This window comes from Protopterus annectens, chromosome 2.part0, assembly GCF_019279795.1.
Source record: "Protopterus annectens isolate FY-2018-M chromosome 2.part0, PAN1.0, whole genome shotgun sequence".
In the NCBI taxonomy this organism is placed as follows: Eukaryota; Metazoa; Chordata; order Ceratodontiformes; family Protopteridae; genus Protopterus; species Protopterus annectens.
In genome coordinates this window covers 456410521-456420837 of record NC_056728.1, presented here as the reverse complement: position 1 = coordinate 456420837, position 10317 = coordinate 456410521, and positions in this window count along the sequence as shown.

Below are 10317 nucleotides of genomic sequence, written 5' to 3'. Positions count from 1 at the left end.
AGTAAGGCACTGTGTTTTTCTTGAAAATCCAAAAAGTCGTGCCTGGTACTAATGTGAATGATCTGCCAGAGGGAAATCTACACATAGCACTCCAGAAATTATTTGACTATGTTTATTGCTGATTCTCCATTTGTGAGCTTAGTATACATATTTGAAACATAAGAAGACTTCCATGTAAGGAAGATAGAACAGTATCAGGCCTATCAGGGAAGTCCATGCTTTTTGTTGCCCTCAGAGTAAACTACATCTCTGAAAAATGCAATGCAATAAAGATACTTAAGTTGGCAATGGAGCCAGAGCGTGAGAAATCATGACAGTAGCTGTAACTGATCATTGAAACTAAAATGTATATGGAACGCAAATGCAAAATGTCATAAACCAAAAAAATTAAACTAGACAGCTGACATACAAACTTACTTGCTTCTGTGTGGAGTGCCCCCCCCCCCGTACCACTGATGTTGAGCTCAGTCCCATTCCTCAAATCTCTAAATGTCCTAATTCTGAGGTTATACAAACTCATAAAGAAAAACACCAGCTAGTAAAACTAGCAAAAAACAAAAATAACACATAAAGAAGCCTCTGAGTTGCATAAAATATTTTACTGGTGTCTCCTGGTACCTCAGCTCATGCCTTCATGGGATAAATTACACACCAGAAAACCATTCCTTATATAGTGCATCAATCACCACCACATTCTAAACATGTTCATGTTAAAGTGAAAACATCCCTTTTAACCAAAAAGAACATGCAATGAAGTAAAGACAAATTGGTATTTCCATTATTGTTCCCAATATTTCCCATGCAAAAATTAAACATTAAAATTTACTTCTAGGTTTAAAGCTATTGGATACGAAGTGTTGAAATTAACAATGAATTTAGTTTCCAAAGCTAATAATTTATTCGTAAACATTTCACCCTGTTGACATGAAGGTTTTCCTAATACACTAAAAAATGGTGTAGAGTCTGAACTGCCATGATAGGTAAAAAAATGGTTGGCAACTGGGCTATCCAATCTACTATGTCTGATGTCCCCCAAATGTTCAAGCATGCGCTTCTTAGCCTGTCTCTTCATTTGTCCTATGTACCATTTTACAACAGGACACCCACAACCAATGACATACACTATTCCCACTAGAACTGCAGGTGAGCCTATGTGTAGCTCTATACACCCTAATCTTGGTACCGTTTAAATTCCTGATCTTGGGACAAACTTTACAACCTGAACAGGAAAAACACCCCACTTGTACATTTATATTTGTACTTAAATTTCTGTTGTTAAGCAATTCCTTAAGATTAGAAAACCTACCATATGAAAATGTAACCTTCTCAGGGAACAAACCTCTGGTGGTATCACCTTGCGTAACAATTGGCCAAAATATCCTTACCAAACTGCTTAACATTACAAAAAAGGGTGAGAGTCTGCTAACAAAAAACAACTGATGGCTGGTTCTCCTTACAAACTTCCCTCTATCATAAATACCCAGAGCTCTTTGTTCTGTCCTCTCTAATAAATCCACCAGATACCACCTGGATATTAACCTCTCCCTGACTTTCAAAAATTCTTCTGAAATCAAGCTCTTATCATAAATATTATTAAAAATACATCTATACTCCTCATATGGGAGTGAATCCATCAAATGGGGGTGCATACTTGATGCTAGGAGAAAATTATTAGCAGCCGTTTCCTTTACTTAAGGTCTAAGCTGTGCTTTTCTATCCTCACCAACATATAATTTTGAATCCAAAAATTGTATGAACTCTCATGACAACTGAATGTAAATGATAATCCAAAATTATTATTCTCTTCCAGATCCATCATGGATTTTTTGAAATCTTCAATTTCCCCTTTACATATGAAAATCAAATCAACTATGTATCTCTTATAGATGACTAGATTATTAGAAAAAAAAATCCACTGTTGTAAATAAAAACTTGCTCAAAACATACATAAAAATGATAGCATATGATGGGGCAAATGAAGCCCCCATAGCAGTACCTCCCTTTTGTAACTATATCGGATTTTCAAATGCAAAGCAATTATGTGTTTGACAAACTTCCAACAGCTGTAAAATATAACTAGTCCTGAGACCTTCCCCCATGATTCTAGCTACTGCCTCCATTCCCAACGAAGGACTTCCACTTGTATAGAGTGTCTTAACATCAACACAAGCCCAAAAATAATCGGCCTGCCAACCCATCCCTCTAACTAGATCACAAAAATCCTTACTGTTCTTAATGTGCGATGGAATATGCACAATATAATCCTTAAAATGTGAGTTTAAAAACATTCCTACATTTTGCAAATAAGACTTCACTCCTGATGCTATCGGTCTTCCACGGGGATCTGACAAACATTTATAAATATTTGGAATTGTGCAAAACTTGGCTCTTCTAGGATTCCCAACATAAAGCTTTCTTACATCACTAGTATTAAAAAACAGTCTTTACCCTTTCTCTAATAATTCCAATAACAAGGAATTAAACTCAGCAGATGGCTCACTGTGTAACTTTAAATATACTTTTTCATCATTTAACAAGTCAAAAGACATCTTGTTGTATTGCTCCCTGGATAAAATTACCCAGTTGCCACCTTTATCCGCTTGTGTAATAAAACACATTCTTGTTCTCATTACGTATACTCTGCAACGATAACCACTCTTCCCTACTCAGATTAAACCTTTTTTCAATTTTTGCTTTCTTTTTACAAAAACCTTGTATTCACGTTGACTCAAAAACGTTAATAACCGTGGTATTTTTAAGAAAAACAAAGTTACTCATATATGGTACTACAGGTACCTTAAGCTTCCCATATCCAGTAACAAAGGCCTCCCCCAAACTTTCATTGTTATTAACACACCCATCATGAACATCCCCTTCATTCAAATCAACAAACTCATTTTCATATATTGATAAATCCAAAAGGGAACTGTCGGAATAAATAAAAACCTCATCTATCCCAGATTCCCTAAAACTTAATTTTCTTGAATGGTTTTATTGTAAAAAAAAATCTTTAAATTCAACTTCCTGAAAAAATGACCCACTTCAATGAATAAATCTGCTAAGCATGGGAAATAAGTAGGAACAAATTTTACACCCTTACTCAAATTATTTCCATCACAATTTAAAGTCAAATGTGAGATTAATAATGTCCAACTGTCCAGACTCGATCCTTCTGTTCATCTCCTGGTCCCCATGTGAATAAAAAATGCCAATAGCCCTCGGAACATCAGAGGCCGTTATCTCCTGCTCCTGCTGTTGACGCCATTCTCACTCTGCTGTCTTCGCGGTTTCCCTGCCACTTCTGGCCTCTGCCTCTCGGCTGCTGCTGTGAACCGCCATGCTGATGCTGTTGTTGTGGCTTTTGAAATGTTTCATTTGTTTGTACATTTAAATTTTCAAACAAAACACTTTTTACTGCTAGATGCTGTGTCCCCAGATGAAAAAGAGGAATCTCAGTACCAGGAGACACCAGTAAAAGATTTTATGCAACTCAAAGAGGCTTCTTTGTGTGTTTTTTTGTGTTATACAAACTCAGAAAAAACTGAAAAGCACTTAAAATCAGTGCTTTCCTTTGTTCTGAGTACCCTGACTTCAGACACCATTCAGCTGCTGAGCATATTAAAATAAAAACATGGAATTCTGCTATCAGCAAAATCAAGCTAAACATGATATCCTAAAAATATTAACTAAGCCTAGCATCCTATACTTGCCAAATTCACTATTTCCATGCATTTAGCATTATAACATGGTGATACTGAAAATTAAAAAGTTACGTACTCACCATAACTATGCATCTGTGTTGTCTATTTCATTCTTCCTCAACATATGGGTTTTGGATCCAATCTCCGGTCTGAATCAAGCCGCTTATCTCAAAGACTTATGGATCCAACCCTCAATCTCCTCCCTTGACCCATAATTCCCCCAGCTAACCTACAATACTTCAGATCAAGTTTTCTGACTTTTACATTCCAAGATAGAGCAGAAGAAGGAAATAACAGTAAGCCAGGACTCAAACCTGGAACTAAAAAGGTTCAAAAAGGTCATGAGATCACTACAGAAGACAACGGGAAAGGGGAAGGAAGGTAGGGAGTTGAGGAAGAAAGAGAATGGACAGCACAGATGCACAGTTATGGTGAGTACATAACTTTAATATCTGATGTTGTCCTTTTCCTTCTTCCTCAACATATGGGCCAGAGTCCCTAGCTACATGAATCTTGGGTGGCCCTCATGGAAGGATATTCCAGAGCACTGCTGAACCAAAAGCAGCTCTGCTTCTAAGACAAATCCAGTGTGTAATGAGCAATACAGGTATGAGCATTAGACTATGTAGCTGCTGTGCAAATATCAATGGAAGTTCTAGACCAGAAGGCAGAAGAAGTGGCCCATGGATCTATTTGAATGTTCCTTAGAAAGCTTTGATAGGGAGAGACATTGTTGAGAATATACAAAAGAAATGCGATGACTAATCCATTCTGCTAGGGTAAGTTTAGAAATTCGTGATTCCAGTCTGTTCAGTGAAAAAGTAACACACTGGACTGTTTTCTTGAAATACATTTGTCCTGTGTAAATAGAAATGCAGTTATCTATGTCCATCTAGATGATGTAGCAAAAATTTAAGGAAGACAACAGGCAAATGAACAGTTTGATAATCAATTCAGAGGCTATTTTTGGTAAGGATGGATTGATTCCCAAAATAACTCTGTATTTGTGAAAAACAATGCAAGGGGATTTGGATGATTGGGCCTGGAGTTCGGAAATTCTCCTTGCAGATGTAACATCTACAAAAAATGCTGTTTTCCAATACAACATTTTTAAATCAGTTTTGGATGAAGGTTCAAAATGTTGTTGTGCCAATCCCTGAAGTACGACTGTTAAGTCTCAAGGAGGTGACATATATTTCACTGTAGACCTGAATAAGAAGGTGCCCTTTAGAAAAGCCTTACTCAATTTGGAAGATGCTAAATAGGTAGCTTTTTCTCCTGAATGAAAATTTAAAATGACTGCTAACTGTACTTTGATTGTGGAAAACTAGCATCTTCCTGAAAAAGAGCAGCTAAAACCTCCAAAACCGAAGAAATTGGAAAAGCAAAGGGATAAAATCTCCTTTTTAAGGGCCCAAATTGAGAATCTTTTCCATTTATTCTTGTACATCTTCCTACTAGAAGCTTTCTGAGGAGTCAAATGTATATGACAAATTGGGGGGGGGGGGTCCTGGGCGGTCTATTAATGGAATTAGAGAAACTATGCAGTTAGTTTGTACGTTGAAATATTGGGATGCTTCATCCCCAAGGGATGTCTGAAAAGGTCTGGACTGGGGTGAAGTATCCATGGCAGATATTGAAGATGACACCAAAGGAAGGGGAACCACACTTGGTGAGGCCAGAAGGGGGCAAAGAGGATAACTGAGCTCTTTAACAGACATGTTTTCTGTAAAAATTTTGATACCAAAGGTAATGAGGGATAGGTATAAAGAAGACAGGAGGGCCAAACATGGAGTAGAGCATCTATTGGTGACTCCCCCTGAGGGGGGGGGGGATTAAAGCAAACCATCTGCAGCACTTGTGGGGAAATGCAAAGAGATTGCAGCAAGGTTGGCCCCAATGACAGAAAATCTTCTCCTCCACGAACTGATTGAGAGGCCACTCATGATGCATCAGAATGGACCCGGTGAGTTCATCCACTAGTATGTTGGATTTCCCCGGAATATGCATTGCCACTAAAAAGCAGCTGGAAGAGATCACCCACTGACACACTCTCATAGCTTCTTGACAGAGGGAGTAAGATTGGGTTTCCCCTGGTTTGTTGATGTTCCAGACTACATACATGTTGGTTTGAATCTCAAAAGTCCCCACAGGGAGAACATCTTGAAATGCCTGCCACACTAATAGGACTACTCTCATCTTTAGGACATTGATGTGCAAATTAGTCTGAGGGGGCCATGTACCTTGGACCATCCTTCCTAAGAAATGCCCACCATCCTAGTTAGGTGGTGTCCTTGGTCACTGTGGCCACTGGAGAAGACAGAACGAAGGGATGGCCAGGTAAATGTCGGCCGATTGAATCCATCACCGAAGATGGCTTTTGCATACCCGAGTGAGTTTGACTAGGAAGGACAGATGATGTTGTAGAATAGACCATTGAACAGCAGGAGTCTATTTGAGAGCTTGCATACAGAAACGTGCTATGGGAACCAAGACTACAGCCACTACCACTGAATCTAGAGCTTGAAGGGTAAAGTCCAGCTGGGGGGGGGGGGCAGCAAAGCAATTTAATTTCTCATGTTTAACTGGGCATCTACGAACTTCAGGCTCTGAACCGGTTGTAGTTTGGATTTGGAAATGCTGGCCGTAAATTCTAGTGTTTGACAAATCTGGAGCAAATAGCCCTTGGACTGTTTTAGGAGATGCCTGGTTGAGGCAGTGGGGAGACAGTTGTTTAAACTTGGTAAACACTCTGGAGACTGTGTTGAGACCAAAAGACAATACTCTAAACACATAGTGGTTGGCTCCCAACTGAAAAGGGCAGGTATCTTCAGGAGTGTATCTTCATTTTGATGTGATAGTACGCATCCTGGAGACAGAGCACATCCAATCATCCTTGCGTAAAAGGGAAGAATGGACTGGACTGTGACCACTCAGAACTTTGATTTCCTTGCAAATTGGTTCTGATTACTTAGATTGCCTGTCTTCTTTGGCACTAAAAAGAACCTTGAGTAAGTTCTGAATCCTTTTTGATGTGGTGGGACCTCCTGGATAACACTTTGTCCAGCATCTTCTGAATCTCTTGAGCTGCAGCTTCTCTCTGACTGAGAGGAATGTCAGGAAGCTTCATTCATTTAGTTGGGGAAATCTGGAAAAAATGGTATGAAATAACTTCTGGATATTATTTTTAGCACCCAAGAATGTTTTGATATAAAAGCCCAAGTATCTAGATGCAAGGACAAGTGCCCCCCCCCCCCCAAGTGCCTCCAGAGGTGAGCAGTCAGGTAACCCCTCAGTAGTGCTGAAAGATTTTATCTGGAAAGGAATCTTGGAAACACTGGTTTTGCTGGCATCCTCTGCTGTGAAGATGGTATCTTCCATTTGAATTCCCTCGTCTGCCTCTGGCGGAGTAGTCTCCACATGAGTCTTGGAAGGATCTCTGGAATTTACGGAACTAGATTTTCTTACCCCCCCTTTCATTCCAGGAAGAGATCATTGAGGAGTAGAAAAGAAAATCCCTACAGCAGACACGGTCTTTCCTTCCTATTCACTGAGGGAGAGCATTTCTTTAAAAGAAGAACAAAACAAGGATGTTCCATCACAGGGAGCATTGATAAAAAAGGACTTGAAGGGTTCCGCAAAGTCACATAATTGCATGCAGGCATATCCCCATATGGCAATAACTACACCGGCAGCAAGTGGGGTACCCTGTGCAGCATGGAATATCAACCTCATGGATTCTCTGGAAATGGATAACAGAGTGGCCAGCTGAGAGGATGATCTTTTATAGTCTTTTACCGACATGGACTCGGAGAGGGATTTGGACAGCTCCTTGGTCAAATCCTTCTGCAATCTTGTGAAGTGCACCAAATAATTCAGTAACCTCAAAACAAAGGTCAATGAAGCAAATATCTGCCTTCCAAATCTGTCCAACGCCCTGGCCTCTCTATTAGGGGGATGGACTGAGGAGCTCTACTCAGCTAGCTCTTTTGTGGCTGCAACCACAACCATAGCATCAACAAGGCCTCCTTTGCTCCACTGGGATCTCTCTTTTGGTGGTGCCAAAATATTGTCTAGATGGGGATTGGTTCAACAGACTCTGGTTCCTTCCATGCCCAGTGAGAAACTAGGTCGATAAGCTTATCAGCCAGAAGAGTGACCCAAGACGTTGATGGGCTAGAGCCAAAAGCTTCCAGAAATACAGACTCCTCTGGAGAAAGATTGTCTGAGAACCATATTTCTGCTTAAGGACCTCCAAAAGGTCTCCAAATGAGACATCATCAGGTGGAGATCTGGGGTACTCCTTCCTTTCATCAAAGTCAGTATCCTCTCTAGGAGGTTCCAAGGGGGAATCTATGTGCTTCTTTTGCAAGTTCTCTGATGGGGAACCTCCTGGGCAGTGTACTCTGGAGAGGCGTCTGAAGAGAGGGGGGAAGTTCCTTTAAGGGAACTGTACGGATGCTGGATGGTACTGGCTGCCCCTGTGGAATTGGCCCAATGGGATCAGAGCTTGGAACCACTGGGGAAATGGATGTAGGATTCAAGGAAGAGTGAGAGACTGATTCTCTTGGACCAGTGAAGACCCTCTTAACCACCTTGAAAGCAGTCGGGCAAAAAAAAAAATCCATACCTGGTTGCCTCAGAGATGAAACGTTCAAAGCAGACAGGCCCCAACCCTGCCTTGGCTCATGTCGTGAGTAGGGAGCCAGACAGGTCAGAGGGGCAAGGATACATCTGAGTAAATCCCTGCCCCATGGATCTGAAACTGATGTGTCTTCTCTGAGACCCATCCCGATCAGAGGCAATAGGAGCAGAACTGATTAAGGAAACTGCTGAAATGTTGAAGTAACCCTCTTTGGCTTCAACACAGATTCTCCCAGGACATTAGACCCAAGGTCACCAAAATTGTTGGATGGACCAGAGAAGGAGATATTAGTATATGGGAAGTGATGGATCCGACGGGAGATGGAGCTGGAGTAACCCCATGTGAATCTGAGATCTGAGGAACTTAATCATTATCCTATCCATGTCTGCCTCTGAGAGACTTTTGGAGGACCTGGCAGATGAGGTAGTGGAGTACGGCCTAAAGTGTTTCCTCAGGGTGGCTTGCAGAAGGGGGAAAAGGAGTTGAGGAGGGTCTATGTTAAATCAATGAGCGCTTAAAAAAAAGTGAACAATGATTTATCGTACTCATGTAAGCAAAAGCTTACAATCTCGAATGCTTTGAACAGCTATTTTTTTCCAAGGGAAATAAATCGCTGTTCCACAAAAAAAAAAAAAATTTAAAACACACCCCTCCTACTTAAATATACCAACTCCGAGAATGCACTATTGTCACGAAAATGGAAAAGTAATGGAAGCAGCCAAGTGATTTCTTTACCAGGGAAAGAATTTGCTTATTTGCCATTTCATTATTTTCCCTTTTTGTGCTTTCAAGTTTGATCAAGATGCATTCGAAAGAATGCATCTTCGATCATTTAACAGGAAACTGCTGAGGAGACACATCAGTCATGAACTCAGGTAAGCAAGTTCGGCCAGTCTTTGAAAAAGGGTCAAATTCGAGGGTTGTGTTAGAAAATTGCTTGATATAATTATCAGATCCGAGGCCTTAGGATCCCAAGTTTTCCTTTTTGGATCCGAAGACCATCAGATTTTTTGAGGAGCCCCAAAATCATAGAGTTGAAGGGTGTCTTAGGAGATCTAGGAGGAGACTTTTTTCTATACTCCTGACAGAACTTTGGAACGTTTGCTGGGGCTTCGAGCCCCAGAGGAGGAGTAGGTGGAATAAGCAGGCAGTAATCCCTTGAGGACCAACTTGCTCTCCTATCTGCATTTGCCCTAGAATTAAAGGCAGCAGAGAATGGTACAATTATTATTAAGGTGGACTGCTCCTAGACAATAAATGCACTCTCCGTGGGCATCAGAATTTGGAATTTTGTGCACAGAAGAAGTGCATTTTTTTACATCCTGTTGGTGTCTAAGCCATATTGTGAAAAAAAAAACTAAATAATGACAGAGAAAATTTTTTTTTTTATTTTTTTTTTTACAGCAAAGAAAAACTATCAAAAAACAGTAGAGGTAGTTATCCTACAGAGGATAGGAAAAGGTAAAGTGAAGAACAGGAGGTACCAGCAATGGTACACAACAAGAAAACTACCCAACAAGGGAGAAAAAGTGGACAAGTAAAGGAAATTGCTGACAGGTTGAAACTCCGAAAACTAAGTAGATAAAGAGGAAGAACGTAAAAAGGTCAATTTACCAAGAAAAAACTATGTACCAAAGCTTGAAAAATTTTACCAAAGTCTCAGAGGGGACCACTTATGTGTGAGATGGTGGCAAACAAGATCTGGGGTACTGTAGGTTAGCTGGGGCATTACGGGTATAGGGAGAAGCTCAACAGTTGGATATGTAAGGCTGGGATATGTGGCAGAGTTGGATTAGAGGTCTTATCTGTAACCCATATGTCTCATATGTTGAGGAAGAATGGAAAGAACATCAGACATATTATTGCACTAATATTTGCACAACTACCTCTTTCCCCTTTCCTACCACAATTTCTTCACCCCAGTTCAACTAACCAACCACTTGTCTTCTGCATTATCATCCCATCACCTTC